The sequence below is a fragment of the Pinus tabuliformis genome, chromosome 8, assembly GCF_031772625.1.
Source record: "Pinus tabuliformis cultivar Carrire ecotype Pingquan chromosome 8, CPIR1, whole genome shotgun sequence".
NCBI lineage: Eukaryota > Viridiplantae > Streptophyta > Pinopsida > Pinales > Pinaceae > Pinus > Pinus tabuliformis.
This window is the reverse complement of record NC_142294.1, coordinates 861,004,026-861,031,284: the sequence shown is the minus strand read 5'-3', so window position 1 is coordinate 861,031,284 and position 27,259 is coordinate 861,004,026.

The window sequence follows — 27,259 nt, the reverse complement described above, 5'->3', positions numbered from 1 at the left end:
TATGCTTGTGTGAATTTTCTAGATAAGTGATATTACTTGTCTTTAAAGGGACCACTTTTATCTTCCCTTTCGGTAGAAGTACCTTGATACTTTTCGCAGCTAAACATTTCACAAGGCGTACTTACTTCCTAATCCAAAAATACCGGTGTGTTACTCTCTTGTATTGAACTTTATAGCCAAGTAAACTCTACAAGGATAAATGGAAGTCGAGTTGATACTCCATATGGGGCTCCTACTCCAAACAATGTGAGGTCTAATTGGGACTTCACATTGGGGAGACCCCCTTGGTTGATGTATTTCTAGCACCAACAACAATTGACACTAAAAGGAGAGCCAAACGACAAGTTGTGCCCATTGAGTCTGATTTGAATCTCTTATCCAAAATGGCTCTTTCCCAAATCATAATCTCAAGACGTTTTTATAAAGATCTTGATATTACCATCCCTGTGAAAGTTATTCATAGATTGTCCCAATTAATGTTTGATGGTGAGGGTAAATTAACTCTTCATGAACATATGTTTCAAATTGTTCGTTTTTTCCTCTCTAATGAAATACATTGCAAGGATGTTATGGCCATATCGTTCACCCTCACATTTGCCAATTAGGGGGATTTTGAAGTCTAAAATGGGCCTCCTAAGGAAATTATAAAATAATAGTGGAAATAATAAAATAAGATTAGATTACATCATCAAATTTTAGATGGAAAAAATAAAAAACTATTTTTTCAACTCGTATTTTCAACTTATCTCCCTATGGGTTTACTCAAATTTCGAGTGGAAACATTTGTTGGATGCATAATTTGATTCCTCATCCAAGGAGTACCCATGTTGCATACTTTCGTTGGACCCTGCTACACAAAAAATAATAAATACATTAAAAACGTGATTGCAATCACATTTTTTCATGTATTTCTCATTGTTCGTGTAGTAGGGTCCATCGAAAGTATGAAACATGTGTACTCCTTGGATGAGGAATTAAAATTTTCATCCAATGAGTACTCCCGCTCTAAAGTTGAGTAAAACCTTAGGGAGATAAGTTGAAAATACGTGTTGAAAAAGTAGTTTTATTATTTTATTATTTTTTAATATTTTTACTTTTTTACTCCAAAAATGGTGAATCATCCCCCATGATTGACATCATCAGATTGAATACTATTGGTTCTTATAAAGTTTATTTTGGTTGTACATTTTTCTTAGGATGCCCATTTCAGACCTCAAAATTCCCCTAATGAAGGTCGTGTTAAGATATGGTGTCATACATTAGCTGCTTCTATCCATTCATTCGACCAACTTGTGAAGGAGATTCATAAAGCATTTGATAGGTATGATTATCGAGAAGTTATTAAGAGAATTAATCAACTAAGAATGAAGCCTAATGAATCAATTCAGGATTTCTTTGGTTGATTCCTTCACCGTTGTTATGAATTTATAGGAGAAGACACAGATTGAGATTTCTTTAAACAAAATTTTAAGAATTTGGTTCATATCTCTTTGCACGGTGAATCTGAACCCTTTGATGTTTTTACTTCCCCAACTCTTGTAAATCATGAGACACCTCTAATTTCAAAGGAGGAACCTACTACTCCTTTTTTTCCTTGTGCTCCTTCTTTTTCAGTACTAATTCGAGTGCCTCCATGTGATAATGTTGAAGTTGGGAAATATACAAATCAAATTCCTAATCCATCTTCTCATCCTCCGTCCACTTTTCATGATTCAGATCCAATGGAGGAAACCTCATAATGGTTCATGAAGCCTATGGTGAAAACAAAATTTTCCATTCCTCAAGATGAAATTAGTGTTCTTAACCTCAAAATTGAATTTGGTTACATGGAAAGTGATACTTCTTCAAGGGACATCTGTCATCCTCTATCATATACATGCCATGGCTCTACGTATCATGATATGCTTGATCAATATACTCCACCAACTAGATCTTCACGTTCTCTTGATTTTCGAGTTGTTGGTTCAAATTGCGATCAGGTACAAGGAAATCACATTGCGCGGTAGAGGAGCAGAAAAGTGGGGAGATTTTTTACCTCTCTTCCCTCTTTCAAAGTCACCCATGTCAATATGTTTCTCTTTCATTCTCAGACGATGTTCAATCTGCTGATACTGGTGGTGAATCAAATGAAATCAAATTTTTTAGATGTGTAGTCTTAGGAAACAATCATTCTGATAATGATTCCTTTGTTGTTGTATGCGATGATGAATGCCCAAGTACATCAGCCAATCTTTCGGTTCCTCCAAAAGATTTTGATTTAAAATATTTAGATCTAGAATCTGATTTGGTCAAAGAATATGCTCTTATGGAATCTTCCTCTTCATCTCACTATCCCTTGTGTTCTACCATTTATGATGCATCAACTTGCACTGAGGATACTCCTTACTCTTCAAGTTCTTCACCTGATGAGTTAACTTCTCAATTGGCACAAGGTAGTAAGGTTATCCACAATGAAAAAGAAAACAATCAAATCATTGATTATTCTTTCCATTCCTTATCATCCCCGGTTTTTCTTAGGGAAACTCTTCGAATCAGTTGATTTGTGAGATTTGTCTGATTCATACATCTTCAAATTTGTGATCAGAAGAATCTTATGGCTTAAATAAATTGTTTGTTGAAGTTGTAAAATATAATCAAACCAGTGATGTAGATGGCTTCCATCCAGATAATGGTGACACTGTTAACTTAATCGATAACAATTTTCCACATGCAACCTATGATCTGACTTAGTTTACAAAATTTTTTTATCTATATTTTCAAAATTATGGAACTTGTCAGGAATTCGAGGCACTTCAACTCTCGTTGATGGTAATGTCAGGTTCTCGAGATCGTGGTGAAATTCGTGAACCATGTCAGATTAGATTTTCTCACAAAATACTTTCATTCGTATTGTTTTGCTGGATGCAAACTCATTCTTGATGGATTTCTGGATTTTGGTTACAATTTTCTTATTTCTTGAGATCGAGTTTCTGATCATACTACTCTGTGTTGGAATCAAGATTGTTGTTACACCAAAACCCGCAAGTGTTAGTAAATGGACACATCGATAGAGTTAATGGATCCTCGAGAAGTGGCTAAACACATGTCACGAAACACATGGGGAGTGTTGGATTATCCAATGCCCAAAAATCTATCCCCTACCGTGATCAGGGTGTGATCCGAACTCGAGATCTTTGTCCCTGATACCAATTGTGGGAATCACGATTTTTGTTACACCAAAACTTGCAGGTGTTAGTAAATAGACACATCACCAGAGTTAACAGATCCTCGAGAGGTGGTTAAGCACATGTCATGAAACACACGAGGAGCGTTGGATTATCCAATGCCCAAAACTATGGTGAATTCATCCCCATGCAAATCTCTTTTATCAATTCTGGGTTTGGAGTGTATACGTTTTGTGAATGTGTAAAATTGTGATGTTAATCATTTTGAAGAATATATTTGGCCGAAGAATTCTTATCTCTTGAGTGCTATGGTGGATAATCAACTCCTAGTCTCTCTTGTGGATTTCTTGATGACACCAAAAATCCTCTTGAGTGTTAGCAAGTGCTTGATTTATTTGTTGAATCAAGTTCCTCTTTTTCATACATTACACCCTGACTAGTTTCATATATTTTCTATACTAGTATTCCTCTTCAATTATTTCGATTTTTACGATGCTTGTACAATTTTTCACCAATTACGAGAAGATGATTTGTCACATTCGACATGCGAGGAAGTTGGTTCTATTGTTCAACACATTCACAAAACTGTTCAAACTGATCTATCCTTGTTAATTACAAACTGGGAATATAATGCTTTAATCAACCCATCTGATCATGATTTTGTCTATGATGAATTTCATTCAACTTACTATTTTCGCATCAGCACACCCAATGACAGTTGTTTTACATCCTTTTATCTTTATGGTTTATCATCTCAATATCTATATACTAGCCAAGCAGTTGAGGCACTTCAGCCTTTGTTGATGGTTATGTCAAGTTCTTGTTGTCCTGACATGCTGACTGAATATGATCAAATCCATTTTCCCTCACAATATTCTCACCCTGACCCCATGCTTCTAATTGAAAATTCATATTTTCAAGGATTTTGGGGTTTTCAAGAGGGTTGTTTCCAATTTCACGATCCAATCTATGATTGCATGGAAGTATATTACTTAGCAATCCCTTCTTCTAATAACAATTTTTGGTCTTTTCTCATGCTTGCTAAGAAGGATGGCACAAATGAAGGTGCATTCACAAGAAGCTTTCAAGGTTTTTATATTTGTAATTTTCATTGAAAAGGTAAGATTACAAGTTGGGTAAAACTAGAGATTATGACACATCTTTCTACTGGCAAGCAAGGCCTTCTATTTGTTGTGCAAATTATTCAAGCTCGTACCTTTTCTATTGCACACTGCTTTATATCAATTTTAATTGATCATATCTTTGTGATTGCAGGTCAGGAACAACTGTGGTGGCTTCGCTAGAAGTTTCATTACACTTGACCCTGGGCCTTCTGTTGAGAAATCTAGGGCATCGGTAATTAGGAGATTTCTCTTCTTGATAATTACTTTTGATAGAATTTTACTTCTTGGATTATGATCTTCTCTTCTTAATGTTATTATTATGTTCTTTTCATTAAGATAATTACCAAATAAACAATATAATATAAGAGACACAGTATTTAGGCTCGTCATCCAAGGCCAAAACCTCTCACTCTTTGAGAGGAAAACCCAAACAAAATTATTCTTATAAATCTTCAATTGACGAACACCAAGACCATGACAAAGACACGTGACTCTAGAGTCCTCCCAATACCAAGTCACTAGCCTCTTCTTCAACTCTGATTTTCCTCTTCTCATTCTCGACTTCCTTTCTCTTCTTATTCTTGACTTCTTCCCTTCTTGATCTCAGCTTCCTTTGATTCTCGGTCTCTTCTTGTAGGCTTGCAACCCTACCACAAAAACCCTAGATTATCTTTGCTTCCTTTATAGTCTCTTCAAGAGAGAGACCTCTTGTACTTTTACTCAGCTTCTTCTAGCGAGGATCTATACCCAAACAATGATCACCTCAAAGTGACATGAACTCTTTTTGACTTCCTCTAGATACCTTTGGATTTGCTACCTTTGCATGTGGGAGGACAAACTAACCTAAAAAAATAATGCTTGACTATCCTCGCTATAATTCCTCTTTACTACGCTGATATGGAGGCTTCTTTTGGTGTATATTTCACACTTATTTCTCGACTTGCTTCGCCAAATTCATTGTCTCCAAATGAGGCTAATTATGGGTATATATACTAGTTTATTCATGACCTTTAGGCCAACATGATCTCTTGGAGGAAAGTCGACTTCATCTTCTAGATACATCCCTTCCTTGTAGGCTGACATGATGAGAGATAGTGACAAGGTCTTGGAGGATGACTTTACATAGACAAGTACGAATCTTTACAATGTGTAATACATCCTCATTACATGACAATGACTCTTTTAGACGTTTATGACTAGATGACAATATACCCGAGGGCTCTCAATGGGAGCCTCAACTAAATAAATAAAATCTCTTGCTCATGAAACCCATGATGCAAGTATTAAAAAATATATATTTTTCTTCTTTACATGTCTTACATAAAATCACAATTACATGTCATTATGAAGAGTGAACCTAGTTACACTTTTCAACACTCCCTCTTAACTAGGGAGGTATTCATAATGGTACTTGGTCATTCTCAATCTAAAGAATTAGATTGGTAACCTATTTGTTTAGCATCATATCAACCAGCATTGTCACATAGCAAGGCCTTGACTAACAACTCTATCTCTCCACAATATCTGAGCTCAATGCTGGCGAGACCGATGATTTATAGACACTCTCATCATCGTCTCTCTCGGAACATACCCTACCTAAGTTCTCAGGGTGTGTTTCATTAGGACTATTCTTATCTTGGATTCCTAGTCCTCAAAGAATATCGGTCCGTCACGACTACTCTTATCTTGGATGCCCTATCTCATCCTCAAAGAGTATCAGATGCCAAATGATTACCCAATCCTCTCATTCTATATTCCCAAGTGAAAACTAGAATGATGTGTCTATCTCTCCCTGTCAATTAGGGAGGACATATCTATCCCAATAAAGTAATTTACTCATTCCTACACAAGGAATGTACCTAAGCTCCCTCTTGGCTTAGGAATTTCCAAGTTTCTTCCAAGTAATAAACTTCTATCCAGGCTTCCTCTAAAAATAGGGACCTACAACAACTCCTCAGGTGGAGATGATGAGACAACCAGCTACTTGAAGAACTCCTTCCTAAGATGTCATGAATTTATTTTTCGAGATGGAGTCTTCATCTTTTGGGACCTCTTCATAGGGCACAAACCATCCATCACTTTCATCCATGAGTCAATCATGTCATCATTCCTTTTATCAGAAAGTGATCCAACAGTATTCATATGGCATTCATGTTATGCTACTTTCATCATGATTTCTTTTTCGGAAGGTTCGTGCATCCTTATACATGGTTCTTCATGGAAGACATTCAAATTTCTTCCCTTTGGTAGCCCTACATAAGCCCATCTAGATACTATTTCATAACTAATGAACACTTAAATCATAATTAAATTTGTGATTGTATTTCATCATGACATCTTCATGTAGGCATCAACCCCCTGCATATATGTTGACACATCTCCTAAAGATATGTATTGTCAAGGGTCTCCATCTTTTTCCAGACTTCCATCAGAGTCTCCATATCTTTCTGGGAGATATCATAGTCAAATCTTCTTGGTCTTTCAGATGTTGACTGCCTTTACCATTGTTGCATATTTTCATGATCTCTTCCTTCCTTTCTTCACACATTTCATTCCTAGGAGCTTCATATTTCCTCAATTGTAGCCAACCACCTCATATTCCATAGGAGGACATATTATGTTGATTTCATCTAATAAATATGTGACCCATGCATTCTTTCATCCCTTTTTGAGGGAGGAGATTCTTTCTTTGATCATGCTTCTTAAGATAGAGCAGTGATCCATGTTGTCTACAACCATATGACATGACTTCCATGATATCAAATGTCAGCATACATACCTCATCTTTCCTTTAGGTCATCTAGACTTCCTGCAACAACTTCCTTTGAGTGAAGGAAATTCATCCCCTTAATCTGATTCAATGTTATGTCATAATATCAACATCCCTCGAATTCCACAAATTGGAAATTCAACACTTGCTTTCCCTCATGATATTTGAACCTTACAACGAGGATTCCATCAGAGAATCTGGAGCATCTTGTATATCCTATCTTGTAGATGTTATCTTATTGACCAATGTATGATGAGCCTCATCCTAGATGACTTCTTCCTTTTTCCATAAATATCATTTGTGATTTCAATGAGGTTTCCAAGAGCTATATCCTACATAGTTGACTATCATATATGTTGTTCCATAGATCCTTCATGTTGCTTATGTCACAGGATCTTCTAATGCTTCTACCATGATGTCATTCTCTAATATGATGCATCCTATCTATAATTTTCACAACCAAGGAGTAACTTTCAGTGAAGGAGATTATCTCAATCATAGTAGAGATCTTTCACTTCCTCCTTCTTAGGCTTCTTTGTCTCAGGCTCTTCCACTTCTTCAATAATTTGGGCTTCTTCCTTATTCCTCTTGTTATTGTCCCTTTTAAGCTTAGGACAATCTCTTCTATAGTGCCCATATTCTTTACATCCATAGCATTTCACTTTAGCCATGTTCTTATCTTTCTTTTGAGGACCAAATTTTCCAAACTTTCCTTTTCTTCTTGTCATAGCAGCATATGCTTGATTTTTCCCATTTGTTTCTACATCAGACTTTGCCTTTAGTTTGGTTTCTTTGATCTTACATAATGACCATATATTTTGGAAAGGAGTGGCTTCTTTCTTCCCATAGATACTCGAAGTGAAGTTTCCCCATTGCTCCGGTAGTGAATTCAGTACTACAGTGGTCATTTATTTGTCAAACATTATTTCACCCAGATCTTGAAGTTGATCTCTTATTTCTTAAATCCTCATAAAACATGAGACTATTCCTTCTTCCCTTGAGATATTTAATTTGTAGAGTTATTTCCTTAGAGAGATTACTTATCCAACAATACTTACATAAAACAACTCTACCAATTTGTCATATATTTCTTTTGTAGTGTCTAATTTTGATACATATGGGATGAGAGAATCTTTAATGGAATCTATGAGAATCCTATAGGCCCTCACTTCTCCCTTCATGAATCTAGCATGTGCTTGAGTATCTTCTTTGGGAGGTTGGGTTATTGACCCTTTGATGTGGTCCATGACTTCATTCTCAATGAGATTTAGGTTTGTTCGTTTCTTCCATGCAAGGAAATTTCAAGCCCCAACCAGTTTGTTTCTTTCCTTGCAAAAAGAAATTTTGATAGTATCAGATGAAGTCATAAACTTACTTGAGTAGTTCCTTCTTTCTTCCTCCTTAATATTGATGTTGATAGAAGATAAATCCTTGAAATATTGAGAGAGATCTTGCTTTACAATCCTTCTTTAATGTTCTAGTCTACCTTAGTCCTTGAAGATATTCCTTAGATGATGATCTCAAAAATGCTTCTAGGGTTTTGGTTTTTCTTCCTACTTCCTCCTTGAATATGATCTCAATACTCTTGCTATAGTATATTTATTCAATCAAGGGTTTTGGTATGATGAAGATCTTGATCTCTTGCTTGGTGTCCTTTGAGTTTCTTTGATCCTTCTTTGAAACTTGATTCTCGTGTGTGTTCTTGATTAGATGCCCCTTCTTGACTTTAGTACCTAAGCTATGATTCCATGTTGAGAAATCTAGGGCCATCAATAGTTAGAAGATTCCCCTTCTTGATAATTGCTTGTGATAGACTTTTACTTCTTGGATTATGATATTCTCTTCTTAATGTTTTTATTGTGTTATTTTCATCAAGATAATTACCAAATAAACAATAGAAGACAAGAGACATAGTATGTAGGCTTGTCAGCCAGGGCCAAAACCTCTCACTCTTTGAGAGGAAAACCCAAACAAAATTCTTCTTATAGATCTTCAATTGACGAACACCAAGACCATGACAAATACCCTTGACTCTAGAGTCCTCCCAAGACCAAGTCACTAGCCTCTTCTTCAATGCTGCTTTTCCTCTTCTCGTTCTCGACTTCCTTTCTCTTCTTATTCTCGGCTTCTTCTCTTCTTGATCTCGGCTTCCTTTGATTCTCAGTCTCTTCTTGTAGGCTTGCAACCCTACCACAAAAACCATAGATTATCTTTGCTTCCTTTATAGTATCTTCAAGAGAGATACCTCATGTACTTTTACTTGAATTCTTCTAGCGAGGCGCTATACCCAAACAATGATCACCTCAAAGTGATAACAACTATTTTTGACTTCCTCTAGATACCTTTGGATCTGCTACCTTCGTATGTGGGAGGAAAAATTAACCCAAAAAACCAATGCTTGACTATCTTCACTATCTTTCCTCTTTGCTGTGATGATATTGAGGCTTCTTTTGTTGTATATCTTGCACTTTTTTCTCAACTTTCTTCACCAAATTCATTGTCTGCAAATGAGGATGAGTATGGTTATATATACTATTTTTTCCATGACCTTTAGGCCAACATAATCTCTTCGAGGAAAGCCAAATTCATCTTCTAGATACATCCCTTTGTTGTAGGCTGACATGATGAGGGCTAGTAACAAGGTCTTGGAGGATGACTTTACATAGACGAGTATGACTCTTTACAATGTGTAAAATTTCTTCATTACATGAAAATGACTCTTTTGGACTTTTATGACCAGATGAAAATATACCTAAGGGCTCTCAATGGGAGCCTCAACTAAACAAATAAAATCTCTTTCTCATGGAACCCATGATTCAAGTATTACAATAATTTTATTTTTCTTCTTTACATCTCTTACATAAAATCATAATTACCTGTAATTATGAAGATTGAACCTAGTTACACTTTTGAACACCTTCTAGCTGGTTAGGTTAGGAGTAGGTCTAGGTGCATTTTAGTTTACCCCTCTTATACTCATCCTGCACTCATTTTTTGTAGTCTCTCTTTTGTTTTCTTACTCTTGTCTTGCATCTTATTTTCAGTTAGCCTCCATTTTCTTTGTCCTTTGTTTTTTTCTCTTGTTGTGTCTTGTCTCTTATTTTATTTTGTTTAATAAGACTTCGGATGAAGGTTGTTCCCTTTTGCTCGAAATACAATGTGGAAAAATAAAAGAGTGCTTTATGACACTATAACATTTGGCTAACCTTTTGTCCTTCTTCTCCATCTTGGTTATCCCTTTTTCGATGATTTTCTGATAGAAAATACGATCCTTACATGAGGAAAGCTCTCTGTCGAACCATGATATCCGTGTCTATTCTACAAACCTCATCCCTACAGTTAATTCTCTATGTTTCGGTGTTTTCCATGTTTATCCAATAAAGTAGAGAAGGACAAGGGGAAAATATGAATGTGAAAACCAATATCCGAGGTCTTACATATGATTCTCTGAAGGAAAAACCTCTTCTTCTCTCAATAATCCTCTTCCACCCATGAAATGAATAAGTGTCGATGCACAATCCCATATAAAATAAATAAATAAAGGGTAAAAGGAGAGAAAGGCTTCCTATATGGGGAGGTGAAGAAATAAACTTCATCGGGGTACTTTCCAGGTCTGTTGGCAGTGGAGCAACACCAGAGATGAAAAACTATAGTCTAAAAATATAAATCTCATGTGCTACATTACTCTTCTCCTATATTGAAACGTTGTGATATCATTGGTCATATGTTTGTGTTCAACATATAAGGAATAAAGGATACTATGTGTACATATGGAGTAATTGGGAAAGCTTGAGTAATACGAATGATGAATCAATACTCCGTGAAGACCTAGACCTTGCACAAAATATTTGACCAAGGCAGAGAATATGGATATCTACCAGTGTGTCACCAAGTGTTGTCGCTACGACAAACACCCTCTAAAATTTGTCCTATACTTGAATTTTGGAGCCTACTATGGATCTTTTGTTTGGTCTTTCTGTAGTCACTTCTTGTTTAGTTGATACTTTGTTAAGTCTTTGAGATCCCTTCTTCAATTGTAAGTGTCGAAGTCACCTTCTCAAACATGCACAACAATTTCATGAACACATTCTTTTACGCAAGCTTGAACAAGCATAGCACAATCCATCTAGAACGTGTTTTTGTGATGATTAACCTATGTTGATAGTCAGTGCATGATTTAATTGACAATCTCTCACTTTTGGTTGCAATTGTACTTCCATTTTGGTGAGTTTTTTAGACTATCACTTTTGTGCACCTTTGCTTTCGCAAGTGTCACTTTCATTTTTTCGACTATTTATTTTTATTTTTTCACCTTAATTAGTTCTTTTTTCATGTTATCTTTTCTCTCACATGTGTTTCTTTCACCACTATTTTCATATCGAAAGTGTCGTTCACACTTTTATTTTCATGTAGCAAATGTTGTCTTTTAGCATGGCAGGCGTCACACAATGTATAAAAGTAGTTTTGGTTTGTTTCAATGGGTAATATTTGTGTTAATGAGTTTTTCTTATCATTTAAACATGTATCACACTCATTCGCAAAGTTTCAAGCACTTTTGCACAAGTTTCATCACTATCATCGCAAAGTGTATCTTTAGTGTCACACTTGGATTGAGTTGTCGCACTAAGGAAAGTATGTTGTTCATGTATTCTGAGTGTCATGTGTTGTTTCTTCAAGTGATATAAGCGTGTGATCAGGCTCAAGTCTTGTTATTTTTCAACTTTATTTCAATGATCCCACACTTAGTCAAAACTGGGAAAACTCCCTGACCCAGCCATTCAGCCTCATCTAGCCCTTCTAAAATGCACACTATGTAGTCTCAGTCCTCAAGTAGAAACCTTATTTCTTGGCAATGTGTAATTCACATTCTCTGCCTCCTAGGACTATTCACTGTGTAATCTCGGTGCTCAAGCCCAACCCCTAAGCTCCAGAACTGTGTATTTTTCCTCTTCAGCGAGTCCTCCACTATGCATTGCGCAGTATCAGTCCTCAAGCCTTATCCTTGAGCTCCTGAACTCTGCAACTAGGCAATCATTGGCCTCCGTTTCCCCATAAATACGCATTGGGAAACTTCAAGCCTCAACCCCCAAGCTTAACATCCTGAGCCCCTCAACTGCGCAATAACTTAACTCTGGCCTTCCAGAACTACGCATTGTGTATTCTCAAGCATCAAGCCTCAACCTTGAGCTCATAAACTATGTAATTGCGCAATCCCTTGGCTTCTGTCTTTCCAAAACTACATATTGGGGAACTTCAAGCCTCAAGCTACAAACTTGAACTCTAGAGCCCCTCAATTGCATAATTATTTGACTCTGGACATCCTGAACTCCCTATTGCATAGTATCCAGCCTTAGTACCGAACCTTGGCCTCTAGAATTGTGCAATCCCTAAGCCAATCACTCAATCAGTCACAGGGTCCTAGCCCTAACAAGTGATCTCATGAAGCATGTTATATTAGGGGTTTTTAGATTGATACCATCTTGCCATGAATGGATTTCAATTGCAGGTACTCTATCTTATCATGGTAGGATGATGACAGAGGAAAAGGATAAGGAGACCATCCTAGTAGGCACCTATGGAGCTAAAGTGATAAGATGATCATTAGATGAGAAGGAGAAGGAAAACAAGATTACAACAAAATACCAAATATCAAGACAACATGAGGACTGCATGCTAATTCACAACCCTTTGGAGGGTGGATATAAAGAACAAATCATATCCCTTATGAAGATGAAGTATCAAATACATCTCTTATCAAATACAACAACAACAATGAGTGGCTTGACATTGTCATGTCATCATGCAGTCCATTTCATTAGTTTCATGTCATGTCATGTCACGAGTCCTCATGTGCCACATCATTTTGTGGACTATGTAGATTCATACTAGAAAATGTAATGAAAAGTGGAAGACCAAGAGTCATTCATAGAATGTGAAAAGTCATGAAGGAGTTAAAGAGTCATGAAGAAGTCAAACAATCATGAGGGTAGTCCAAGAGTCACAACGGAGGTGAATAGTCACCCCATTTGTTATATATACAACCTAATAACTCATGTAAAAGGAATTTTCACCTTGGCTTCTCCTACCAAAAATTGGAGAGGAAGATAGTTGTTTTGGAGGAGCGAGTGGCTGCTTTAATGCTCCATTATTGGGGTTAGTGGTGTTCACTATCTTGATGTATCTTGGAACTTTTACTTAATTCAGAAGCTTGTTGAGCTAGCACACTTTCATGCATATGTCACGAATATTGTAATACTATTCTTTGAATGTTTGCGATGTATGTTGTTTTCATTTGTACTAAGGAAATTGAGCTATTTCAGTGGACTTTGTACTTATCTTATTGAAGGCATGTTGTATTTTCCTTAATAATTGTTTCTTCCTTGTGAACTATTTCACTGGTTGATCAATGGTCCATTCATATGTATATGATCATGTGCCTTTTCTAGATTAGTAATATTACTTATCCTTAAAGGGCCCACTTTTCTCTTCCCTTTCGGTAGAAGGACCTTGATACTTTTCGCAATTGAACATTTCACAAGGCATACTCACTTGCTAATATGAAAATACCTATGTATTACTCTCTTGTGCTAAACTTTGTAGCCAAGGCAAATTTACAAGGATACATGGCATCCGGGTCAATACTCCGGATGGGGCTCCAACTCCAAATGATGTGAGGTCTAATTTGGACTTCACATCGGGGAGACCCGCTTGGTTGATGGATTTCCAGCACCATCAACAAGGAGAGAAAATCATTCCTTGGAGAAGCAAGAAGTGACTTAATGTTCCAATATTGGAACTAGTTCCTCACCATTGTAACTATGTACTTGGAGCTTTCACCTAATAATTGAAGCTCATTGAGACAATACACTTTCATGCATGTATCGTGAATGTTTTAAGACTATTCTTTGGATTTTTGAATATATGTTGGCGTTTCACAATGTCAACTTACTTGTTTGTTCAAAGGTTACGTGTGTAATATATTATGTTATCCATTGAAACCAAGGAAAACCTTAAGTTATGGTGGTCAGGCTGATATTCCAGATGGGGCTCTGTTGTCTAAGTAAATCCTCTCTGCGGACAGAGACGATCCCTCTAGCCCAATGAGTGGGTCTAGCAACCGAAGTGAAAATCTACCAGACACTTTCCTAAGTTAAAATTGAAAAGAGAGACGAAGAAGATGGCCTACGTTGTTCTGATGCTATCTCGATCTTCTTTGTTGAAGACCTTGAGTCACTTGCGTCACAGGCTCATTCCTACTGCTCACAGCATTTATGCACCTGCACAATATATCAAGACATAAAAAGGCATGCGAATACAAATAGCATATTCAAAAGTAACCTACTTAATTGATCAAGGAATGTTAAGCTAAATTATACATGATCATACACATTTAGGGAAAATGAACTAGCAGTTGTATATTAATAGAAAATAAGGGGAAGCATACAACCAAGCCTTGATGTTGATAGGCTCTCCTTGAAATGAATATCCGAGTCCACGCTAAGCTCTCCAAGCACTCCTTCTCCAAGCCAAATGAGTAGCATATAGGCACAATCTTAGCATAAGGGTGCAAATAGACATAGACCAACCAACCTCTAACTAGCAACTCACCAACAACCATCTAGCCTCTATCCAATAAACAACCAACCTCTAACCATCAACCAACCATTTGGGAATGGGAGAGGATGAATATATAGGCTAGGAAAGGGAGTTAGGATCTCTCCAAAGATAGGAGTAGGCCCTCATCTCAAGGAGGTACCTCATAGGGATAATAACAAGAGGCCAAGTTGGGAGAATTTGACCACATCTACGTCGAACAACCTCCAGCTCGCCGCTCTGGAAGCTTCTAGATCACGGAGCTTCTCATCCTCTTTTGGAAAATTGGATTTTAAGGATCATCGTGGGTATACAAGTAAACAGAGCGATGTCATCGCGGGTCTGGAAACTGGCAACCATCGTGGGTTTGAGCCTCATAAGAGCGATGATTCTCAAATTAGGGTTTAAGAGCTATTTCCTTCAGGGTCATTTTTCGGGCACTTCGGGGTATGTCACAGGGAAGTACGGGAGGTGTGACAAAATAATGTGTAATAGATGCCCCTTCAAGCATGAAGGAAAAACGAGGAGTGATGGCTGAGATGCTTTACGAGTTTTTGTAAGGAGGAGGACGCACACTGTTAGGATACCTGCAAATCAATGACACATATACATATACATATATGAGATCAAGACATGAATCTACATCATGGGCGTAGCCATCCGGATGATGAAGACTGTATGAAAAGATCCATGGTATGGGCACAACCATCCAAATAATGAGGATCATCATAAATATAAAGTCCCATGGTATGGTCACAACCATCCATATAGTAGAAACATGTGTACAATCATGAACAACATATAACTCCACGTGACCTGAGTTATATTAGACAAGACTTAGGGTCTCGTGCTCCATCCCGACCCGATCAAAGTACGAATTCTAACATGTGAATGAATGCGTTGAAGTCAAACATGCTAGAAAACCACCTGATTACCAACCAATGATGTGGACCATTAACAGGCACGAGAGAAACCACCCATAATGAAAATGGCTCTCAAGGTACGACAGTACAATCCGTGAATGTGATAACGAAGCTTAAGTCAAACACTCGTGGAATCACTCGATCAAAGGCCAATAGTGAAAACCTGTCGTCAGATGAGAAGAACTTGGCATTAAGGCATGCAAGCTCTAAGGTACTGAAAGGGAGTCTCTAAGTCATCTTCGTGGATAATGAGCTGAAGTCGACAGGAAGCAACCCGTCGAAGGAGGGAAATGATGAATCCCCCATCATCGACACAAAACAAGGAATAAAGTGGAATAATTTTCAAGACTGTAACAATGACTCAAACGATGTATAGGTAAATAACTATATATTGGACTTCTCTTGAACACTGGCGACACGACTCCGGAGTGTGGCAACATTTGACTCAACATAGGACTAAAGGTCATGATGAAAAAATGGAATAGTCAAATGAGAGGCAAAAATGGATCACCCAAACCCGGGAGGACAAGTGACTGAGTGAGGATATCCCAAACCCGACACGAGAGTAGAAGAGTGTCATGTTAAAGAGCGACATGCTGCCTATACAAAGGATGCTTCATCTTCATTTTTACCTGCTATTTCTAGTGAGTACCCCAGTTATTTTTATCAAAATCTTGAAGGGGATAACATATGCTTGTCATGTAAGTTCATTCCTCGAATGAATCCATCCTAGTAAGTTTTACAAGCCCTAGGAAGGAGAAGCTCAGTCTCGTCAAGGTGACAAGTCTTTTGTCGTTTAATTTTTAACGAGTCCAATGGAAGAGTAACTCAGTGTATTTTTCATATTTATAGAGTTTGAAAAAGAGACGAAAAAAGAAAACTCCATTAGGTCCCTTTTCGGATTCGAAAGACAAATTACGAAAGGGTAGAAAACAATATTCGAGAGAGCCTCCTAGCCATGTTCGACTAAGGTGTTCCTTTTTCGTAAATAGTCTATCTCAGTCCAGAAAAGGGTTAAAATTACACTAATTAGATGTCATTTCAGTTACTTTTAGGAGTTCAAAATGACAAGTACTCAGAAATATTTTCATATTTCAAGAGTCAAAAAAGAGCTGAAAGATGACTCCTCCTGGAGGAACGAGTGGTATAAAAGGATAGCAACTGGTTCTAGTCATGATGGAACTTCTCAAAACACGTAATGGTCAAGGGGCTGGATAATAAGACCACTCATCGCAGACGTTCCTCAGACAAGGGTAAAACAATCAAGTGAAAGTATATGATCGGCCAAAGATATGGTGACGATGGAATGGACAAACCAAGGCTCATCTAGCAAAAATTGGCTAAGAAAAACAACATTCACAGGATGTAAAGTGGGATTGGTTTCATTTTTACACAAGCTTGAAACATAAGAAACTATGCTTGAGTATACTTGAATATGGTTTCATTTCTTCACAAGCTTGAAACATGAGAAAAAACTATGCTTGGATTTGGTTTCATTTTTACACAAGCCTGAAATGGAAACAAACTATGCTTGGGTTTGGTTTCATTTTTACACAATATTGAAAAAAAGATAAACTATGATTGAGATAACTTTGCATGCCCCCATCATAATGACTCAATTCGAGGTACATGCCCCCCAAGTTTCATTTCATTCACCTAAGTGGATGGAATAAAGGTTCAATGACGAGATCAAGTGAAAGACTCGACTGGGATTTTACGATATTTAATCAAAGACTCGAATTGGAAGGGGATTTGTTCCATTTTTTAACGAGCTTGACACAGGAAAAGAACCATGCTCATGAAACCTTGTTTCATTTTTAACGAGCTTGACACAAGTAAAAGAACTCTGCTCCATCCCTTGTTTCATTTTTTAATGAGCATGACGCAAGACAAAGAACTCTACTCCAGCCCTTGTTTCATTTTTTAAGGAGCTTGACACAAGACAAAGAACTCTGCTCCATATCCCTTTGATCACAGACCAAAATAGACCATGGATTCCAAGAGGTTATCATCAGATGGGAGAACAACACTCTGGAATGGATACATATCTAGGGATCCAATTGAAAAATTGAGCTCCAATGCCCCCAGCACATGATGTACTACATCACCTACTAGATCATCAGCAGATGTGGGTATGGAACACCTGGCTACATAATTAGCCTGTGGTGGGGGTGATACTTCTTGCACATAAGAACCATTTAGGGATGATGGTTGATTGGGAGTTGATTCAGGACTAATGAATGTAAGTTGATCAATGATCACAATGTTTTCGTCATGCGGGAAACACATCACTCGAAAGAGGGAAGAAAGAAGAGCTTCCATGAAATAAACATATTCATGACCAAGGAGTGGATTAAAATCCGACGGACCTTGGACAACCATCATGTCTATATAGACAACCTTTCCTCCCAAAGTTATAGGTAACTTGGGAAGGATCCCTAATGATTGACTGGTTCCTCTGTTAAAAGCTAACAGATTCTGGGTGACGGGGGCAAGCTGAGGAGAACATAAAGCTTGCCAAGCAGTTGAGGACAGAATGCTAACAGATGTGCCCTCGTTTGTGACTATGCTAGGTACGTCCATATGATAAGCATGTACTGTAATCTAGAAAGGAACATAAGATGGAAGACGATATCCTGCCTGTCAACTCCAATAAAAAGAACTGACTAAACTACTCGGAGGGGGTGTTGTATGAACGTGAGAGTTGTTCTCTTGTACTATCAGAATAGGAGAAATTCTCTCATGCACCTCGGAAACAGGAGGATTTACCTCCATCTCATTCGAAACTGAGGAAACCAAAAGAACCTGAGCAGTATGAGTTTCACTCTCCACTGGAAAGGTACGGTTAAATGAAGGTGGAGTTAAGTCTACCGTTTTCTCAACCAATGGTTGGTCGAGAATGGACTCACAAGACTCACTTTCAAAGAGAGAGAGAGGTTGACCAAAGATGACTTTTGATCAATCACTAGATCAACTAGTGAAGGATCAGGGGAAAGCTTTCGATACCTAGTCAAAAGACGAGGTTGAGACGCTGTAAGGTTTTCCAATTCTTTGGAAGCTTCATCCATAAAAGGACAAAGGTGAATGGGATGATTACCTTCACACAACTTACAAGGAAATTCGACTTTTCCCTTTTTCCCATGAGATTTACTGTTACTAGTTGAAGGTTTATCACCAACATGATCATTGGAGGTTGATGAAAAAGGTCGATGTGAACCTGTAGACCACACTTATAAGACCTTGGGAATACTAGGACAATTCCGAAGAAGGTGGTCACCCTTACATTACATGCAAGGTAATTTTAATTTCTAGGGCTGGTTGGAAGATTTTTCTTCATTAGTTGCATCAGTAGCAATGGATGCTTGGTTGCCCCCTTGCTTATTTTTCTTCTTCTTCTTCATCCTCTTCTTCTTCTTCTTAGCTTCCTGGTTACTAGAATCTAGACTTTCATCAGGCGAAGAGGAAGAACGCGGTGAATAAATAGGTGAATAAGGTAAGGGGTCAAATTTAAGATCAACATGAGGTGGGTGTTGTTCAGGTGGAGGAGAACTCGGTTGAAAAGCAGTTTGGACACTCGGAACCACCGAGGTCGAAAACAACCAAACTGGCAGACCAATGGTCAATCCAGGAAGGGACAATGTTGCCATATAAGGAGCACCAACATTTCCAAAAGAAGGAAAAGGACTATGATTCCCGTCAGGCGGATTTCCTCGGTTGGTAGACTTCGGAAATGTTGCCATTTGTATAAACCTAAGATCTACTAAGGAGTATTTCCACATGAAGGATGTTGTTCCGCGGTCAATTAATTTTAGAATTTGAAACAAAAAATTTTCCTTTTCATGTTTTAAGAGTCGAGAAAAGGTCGAAAAGGTGACTCCAGTCGCTTTCGTTGGTTTAGAAAGCTTGAAAGGGCAAGTGCTTGATGATCTTTTAAAATTTAATGAGTCAGAAAAAATCGAAATGACTACTCAGGTAAATCTAGGAAAAAAAGGATTACCAACTAGCTGTGAACTGCAATATACACATCAGCAAATAAATTTACCAAGGAATTAAAGTACGTGCAGGCAATCTCCCCGAATGTTGTGTTCAGTGTATCATGTTTACAGTGCCGTAGACTCGGCTTCCTATGGATAAAGGTTTGCAACCTATGAGGGTCTCCCTTTATATACTCGACGGTACGAGGAGCACAAGTCTGTGCTACCGTTGTCTAATTGTTAGGCCCCTATACTACTAGTGTAACCCCTTATTTTTATTAGTACAACCCCCTTATTATATTGATGTACCCATGTAGTGCTCATAATGTTACTATTGTGCCCCATAAAAGCCCACTATTGTTATTATTGTGCCCTTACATTATTATTGTTATGTCGGCTCTGATTATATTATGACCCCTTAGACTCCTATATATAGAAGGGAGGTCTTTTCATTTGTATCATCCAAGAATTGTTCATTTATGTAATGTAAAGGAGGTTGCCCCCTCGAAGATGCTGAATTCTAAGGTGTTGATCTATCTTTTCTATCTTTTCTTGAGCTGGTTTCATAACATTTGGTATGAGAGCTTTGGATTCTAGGGTTTCGCTGCTCCAAATAGGTCATCGTTGCATTTTCGCTATAACTTTTTTTCTGCAACGTTTCAGAAGCTAAAAAAAAAAAATTCATTTGAGAAGAAATCGCGTTGAATCTCGGGTCCAAATTTCAGAGCTTTTCGCGCTATATTTGCAGAGATATGATCTGAGGAAGTTGGTCTTTTTGTAGACTCCTGAATTACATTCCAAACAGGTGACCTGGGGAAAATCATCATAACTCTCTCTCTGAGCATCAGATTGAAATTTTGTAAGAAGGTACAGAAAGAGGACGCAGTGTAGTTTCTTGTATATATTTTTCAGAGCCAAAGGTCGAAACAGTGACATGTAGCATGTCATACAAGTTCGCTCTACTGAACTAGTCTATAATCAGGTCACTGTGGGAGATTTGGCATAACTCTTCCTTGGAGAATACAATTTGGATCAGACTAGTGGCATTGGAAAGAGGACGCAGAGGACTACTGAAGATCAAAATTTCAAAACTTAAAGATCCGAAAGTACAAAGTTACAGTCGTTTCAAGATCGAGCTCCTAAAATCAAGAAAAAGCAAGATGAGGAAGTTTGATGGCAAGGATCCAGTAAATTGGATACTTCAGATGGAGCAATATTTTTATCTACATGGTGTACCACTGTTACAAAAGGTATGTATTGCATCTTCATATTTAGAACCGGATCAATTTTTATGGTATAAAGGGCTTTGTTCTCATAAACAACTTGTTACGTGGTCAATTTTCATGGAGGAAATGATAGCACATTATGAGGATACAAAGAGCAACACCTTCTTTAGAGCAACACCACAACAATTGGAAAGAGTAAAAGGGCTTTGTTACATAGTGGAAAGTAAAATTATGGCAACAAGGAAGTCTACCCCTCACAACTATAAAGATGGAAGTGTTGTTTCTCCTAGCCTTCCACAACCTACAAGGGTTACACCACAACAATTGGAAGAAAAAAGAGAAAAAGGGATTTGTTACAATTGTAATAGCAAATGCACTAAAGGTCATAAGCGTGCTGAGAAGAAATTATTTTACATAGAGTATGAAGAGGAGGAATAAAAGGATCAAGAAACATCAAAAGAAGAGGATATACGCCAGGACCCAACCCCAGAGAAAGAAGAAATGAATCAGACCATATCCTGTAAAGCATTGGCAAGAATTACCACTCCTCAAACTCTCAAGATAGAAGGACGTATCAAGAAGAAAAAGGTGCAAGAAGTGAAATATCACATCGAGAAACAAGAAATGAATACAACCATATCTTGTAATTCATTGGTCGGAATTACCACTCCTCAAACTATCAAGATTGAAGGACATATCAAGAAGAAAAATGTTCAAGAAGTGAAATATCACATAAAGCATCAAGAAATGAATCCGACCATATCTTGTAAAGGAATGGAAGAAATTACCACTCCTCAAACTCTAAAGATAGAAGGACATATCAAGAAGAAAAAGGTTCAAGTAGTGAAAGATCACATCGAGCATCAACAACAAGTTCTCCAACTTTTAAAGGATAACGCCACTTTGGTGCAAAATCGAATGAAACAACAAGTAGATCCACATCATAGTGAAAAATGTTTTGATGTAGATGATTGGGTATTTTTACTGCTACATCTCAAGCAAGCTATTTATGAGAAGAAAATGTTGGCAATACTACATGCACTTAAGAAATGGCGACCTTACCAAATGGGAAGACACTTCAAGGTAAAAATGGCTCATGATAGTCTTAAATACTTTTTAGAACAACTATTATCTTTAGAAGAACAGAAAAAATGTGTCACAAATATGTTGGGTTATGACTTTGACATCATCTATAGAAAATGGAAGCAAAATTTTGTTGCAGATGCACTCTCAAGAAAGGATGAGGATGTGGAAGCATTGTTTTGTGCTACTTCTATTATCCAACCAGATTGGATAAACGGAGCAAGGGATGAATGGAAGAAGGACGAATAAGTATGGCCACTTATTCAAAAGTTGCAAAAGATCCCAATTCAAACGCCAGAAATTGAAGAGGAAGGAAAAATCATATTGGAACTGGGAGGAGTAACAGAAACAAGAACCCGACAGCTACGAAATCGATCAATTTTAGAGTATCTCATCAAGTGGAAGAACTTACCCGCTGAAGATTCCACATGGGAGGACAAGAATTTTATACAGAAGCATCAAGAACTACTCAAGCGTTGAGGACAACACTTTTTGAAGGAGAGGGGCATGTTAGGCCCCTATACTACTAGTGTAACCCCTTATCGTTATTAGTACAACCCCCTTATTATATTGATGTACCCATGTAGTGCTCATAATGTTACTATTCTGTCCCATAAAAGCCCACTATTGTTATTATTGTGCCCTTACATTATTATTGTTATGTCGGCTCTGATTATATTATGACCCCTTAGACTCCTATATATAGAAATGAGGTCTTTTCATTTGTATCATCCAAGAATTGTTCATTTATGTAATGTAAAGGAGGTTGCCCCCTCGAAGAGGCTGAATTCTAAGGCATTGATCTATCTTTTCTATCTTTTCTTGAGCTGAACGACAACTGCTGAGTTTTATAGACCCCAGAACACGTCTCTCGCCTAGAACACTAAGTATGAACATTAATGTTTCAAATGCTCCTTATATTAATTGATAGATTTTAAAGTTGATCTTCAATTAAGTTTCAATTTTGGGCTCAAAATGATGTCACCTGAACACCTATGATGAAACTATATGAGAAAAATAAAACTTTCTTTTCTATGAAAGCTAGACTAATCAAGAGAATAAATTTCAATCAATAATGCATCAAACAAAATGAATCATGCAAAATGCCTTCCACTAACTTTCACTTTCGCCTTCCAAATGAAAAACAAAAAGTAAAAATGGTTTTTAGTTTCCACTATTCTAAATGCAACTTTTTCGAAAGCAAAAGGGTTTTACTTTACAAATATCCACTTATATGAATTATGTTTTTCTTTTCGTTTTGAATGACTTGATGCACATAATACAATTTTTAACTTTCAATCACTGAAAAATGTGATGTATTTTCAATGATGAATCTCAAAAAATAACTTTTCAATGCAACTAATCTAATGCATTTTCATGAAAAGTAAATTTCGAAATACAAGCTAAAACAAATGCAAAATGATCTTTTCAATGATTTCCACAGAAAACAACACTCAATCAATCAGCAAAACAAGCATCTCAATGACACCAACAAGCAACAAGTGATGACCAATTGACTAGAAACCCTAGAACTCAATCATATTTCACTTCAAATCCAACGAGACAAATTTTGCAAATTAATCAAGATAATCAATCAAAAACACCATAGACAATCTGGAAAATCACTAATAGAGGACACAGAGACTAAATAAGAAGGAGAACCCTATTTTCTCTTACACTCTGGGATCATCACACCTATCATAGCCAAAAGCGATAATCATAGCTATGCTTAAAAAATCCGCGATCTCATCATGTATGTGAGAGGCAAAACCGCGATGGGCGAGAAAAATGAAGAAAAAATAAGAAATCTTCAAGACCAGACAAAAATCAATGTCCTCAAGCAATCAACAACAAGTGAAAATGGCTACAGAAAAGCAAACAGGTTAGAAAACTGACGGTTGGTCAAACTCATCACAAATTCAAGGTGAAGGATTGAATGGAAAGGGTTATATCATCCCCAATGGAGTCACCATTTTTTTGTCTAGATAAATCCTCTCCGCAGACAGAAACTATCCCTCTAGCCCAATGAGTGGGTATAGCAACCGAAGTGACAATCTACCAAACACTTTCCTAAGTTACAATTGAAAATAGAGACGTAGAAGATGGCCTACCTCATTCTGATGTTATCTCGATCTCCTTTGTTGAAGACCTTGAGTCACTTGTGTCACGGGCTCGTTCCTACTGCTCACAGCATTTATGCACCTGCACAAGATATCAAGACAAAAAAAGGCATGCGAATACAAATAGCATATTCAAAAGTAACCGACTTAACTAATCAAGGAATGTTAAGCTAAATGATACATGAGCATACACATTTAAGGAAAATGAACCAGTAGTTGTATATTAATAGAAAATAAGGGGACAAGATTGAGCACTGTGACTGCACAATGTACAGTCCTTAGAGGGAGGAACTGCAAATTACATATTTCTAGGAGGGAAGGGATTAGCTTGATCCTTGCTACTGCGCAATGTGCAGTTCAAGGAGGTTGAGTTGGGTCATGTTGGTCGAGCAGGAAGCTTTCCAGAATTTGGCTAAGTGTGGGATCGGTGAAGCACATATGAAACCAAGGTTGGACTTGAACATGATCACACACTCAAAACAACTGGCAACACAAAATAAAACACTCAACACTTAGAAACAACATGGTCCCCTTAGTGTGATGACAAAATAACATACTCCTTTAAGTATGACACTTATGATATTCTTGGCGATGACAGTGACGAAACTTGTGTGACAGTAATGAAACTTTGAGAATGGATCTAAATCATGTCTATATGGTAAATAGGACCCACTGACACCAAATTTTCCCCTTGAAATGAACCATAACTCTACTTTTGCGATGTGAAACACTCCCCATGCCAAAATATGACACTTGAGTTTTCTTCATAAAGGGACTAAAAATTTTAGAGAATATACATAGGATGACTCTTACTATTAAAGATGACAACTTGCAAGGTCAAAGTAGGCTCCGAAATTTGAATGTAATCCAAAATTTTGGAGGGTGTTGTAGCAGTGATAACACATTTGCATGTCTCTTCTCTTGCCACTTATAAATCAGCTAAGGACAATCCTCAATAGCATGATCTAAATTCTTGCAATATATAAAAGTTGTGTTGGGATTGGGCAATCCCATCCCATATTTCCTAGTTGCATGCAACTATAGCAAATCAACAAACCCCTACCTCTTCCAAATCCTCCCTATCCGCTAACTTAGAAACATGGTCCTCTTCCTTACATTCCTTGGCCTCTACCTAGTAGATTGTAGGTTCTTGGTTGGTTGCAGGTTTGCGCTCGTCCTTTAATCCCCTCGACCTCTTATACCCTATATGCATAAGAAGTGCACTCCCTCATTATTTCTAGTGCACGACATGTATGGATATTATGTCCAAATTATTTTACTTATAACTTAGCTCTGGTATTTCTACATTATGGGACAAGTTGTTAGTAAATGACTCCATACTCTACAAATATCACACCACAAGCCCTTGCGTTGAGCCAAAGGGTTTACGACCCCTGTAGCCATATATTTTTTCATAGTTGGACACTCATTTCTATGGTGACCTTATTTTTTACTTATATTACAACATACCTCCTTGTATTTTCATTGCCTTTGGTTAGGTCTTGTAATTATAATGTTAATGATTCCAATTGCGACTGGACATGAGCCATTCTTGCATTGTTTTCATTTCTGATAAGAGATGCTTGTAATTTCATGGAAATCTCTAATGCTTCATATTTTGAAGCAAAATTATGTTAGGTTAATGTGATCCATATGTGAGGCAACAATCCCATGATGAACCATTAGTTATATTGTGCATCCTAAATATGAAATTTTAATCATTCCATCAACACCTTAAATATTTAGTCAAAGTCCCCTACCAACTCATTGGCACCCTACTTGATTTATTTGATCTCTATAATACAGTGAGACTTTGATTTTGGATTTTGAAATTCCTTTAACAATGCTTGGTTGATGTCTACCAATTACTTGTTTTTCCCTACTAGCACAATAGCTTTATACTTCATATACCAAGGAAGTGCACAATCTCTAAAAGTGGTTTCCAATTATGCAACCTTTGTTGGTTCATCCTGGACCTATTTACTAATACATATAGCCTCTAAAACTAAAACATGTTGTTCAGGATCCTCTGTCCCATTCCCATGAAAAAAAATCATTCATAAAGTGGGATCAACACCTGTCATTATGTACTGTGTGGTACTACCTTGTGATACTCCTCATGATTTACATTTTTATACTTTGGGTTCCTCCCCCCTTTTTTTACTACTTTTACTACTTTGACTATATTTACTACTATCTTTACTTCCTTCACTTATTAAGAATGTATGAAACAAATTATCAGATGATCCTACCTCTTAATTGGAGACATGTGTGGGGTCATGGGTTTGACATAGTGTATGGCTTGAGCACTTGGGTTGAGCTATTGATTTTCTTCCTTATTCGTTCTACTACATTCCTTAGGATACACAATTTTCCATCATCTTATTTATGTAGTGTTCCATCATGCTAGTGGTCTACACTTTTTTCTCCTTCTTCTTATTTGCTAAAATCATAACGCTCCCAACCTTCATTATTATGCTTCCTTCTCTGCCTTCCTATGAATTTCCCTACTTTCTTCCTATCAGTCATAGGTTCTAATGCATACTCTTCCTTATCCCACTACTACATTTAAATCTTGTTGGACCACTACACAACACTCCACTCACCTCCTTTGTTGTGCTTCCTTCCTGGGTTGATGTGTGTGCTCTTACTCTTATTGAATTCTGTGCATTTTTATCCCTACTATGCCTTAACTTCCTCAAATCATCCAGACTTTTCTTTTTCTTCACTATATCCCATGACCCTGTTTCCCCTTAGGCCATCCTTTAGTCAACCCCTAGTCTCCCCATATCGCATAAAGAAATTTAGTTGCTCATATTATCAGATTCCAATGACATAATCCCTTTATCACACAACAACATTTTATCCATGTAGAAAGCGATCTCAGATATCTTGCTCGTGCTTCCTTAAAAAATTCCATTTCAATTGCATTGTATGACTAAGTATCTTCCACAACAAATTCAATAATATAGCCTTCCCACACATTATTCAACCAAAAATCAACTACTCAAGAAATCTTGTTACTCATATAGTTCATCCTTTGAATCAATTATAGAGTCCAACTACATGGTACAATAGGATGCCAAGTCCCATGCTCTTCTTCCAACCTTTGTAGTCACTCAGCCAAAATGATTAAAATATCAACAAAGAATACTTCATGAAAATCCATAAAAACCTACCCTTGCATCCATTTTTTAGGGTTTATTCGATGATTTATGGCTTGATCTACAATGAACTCATGTTCTTTTCCCTCTACCCATTGTTGTATCTCCTATTTAGTAG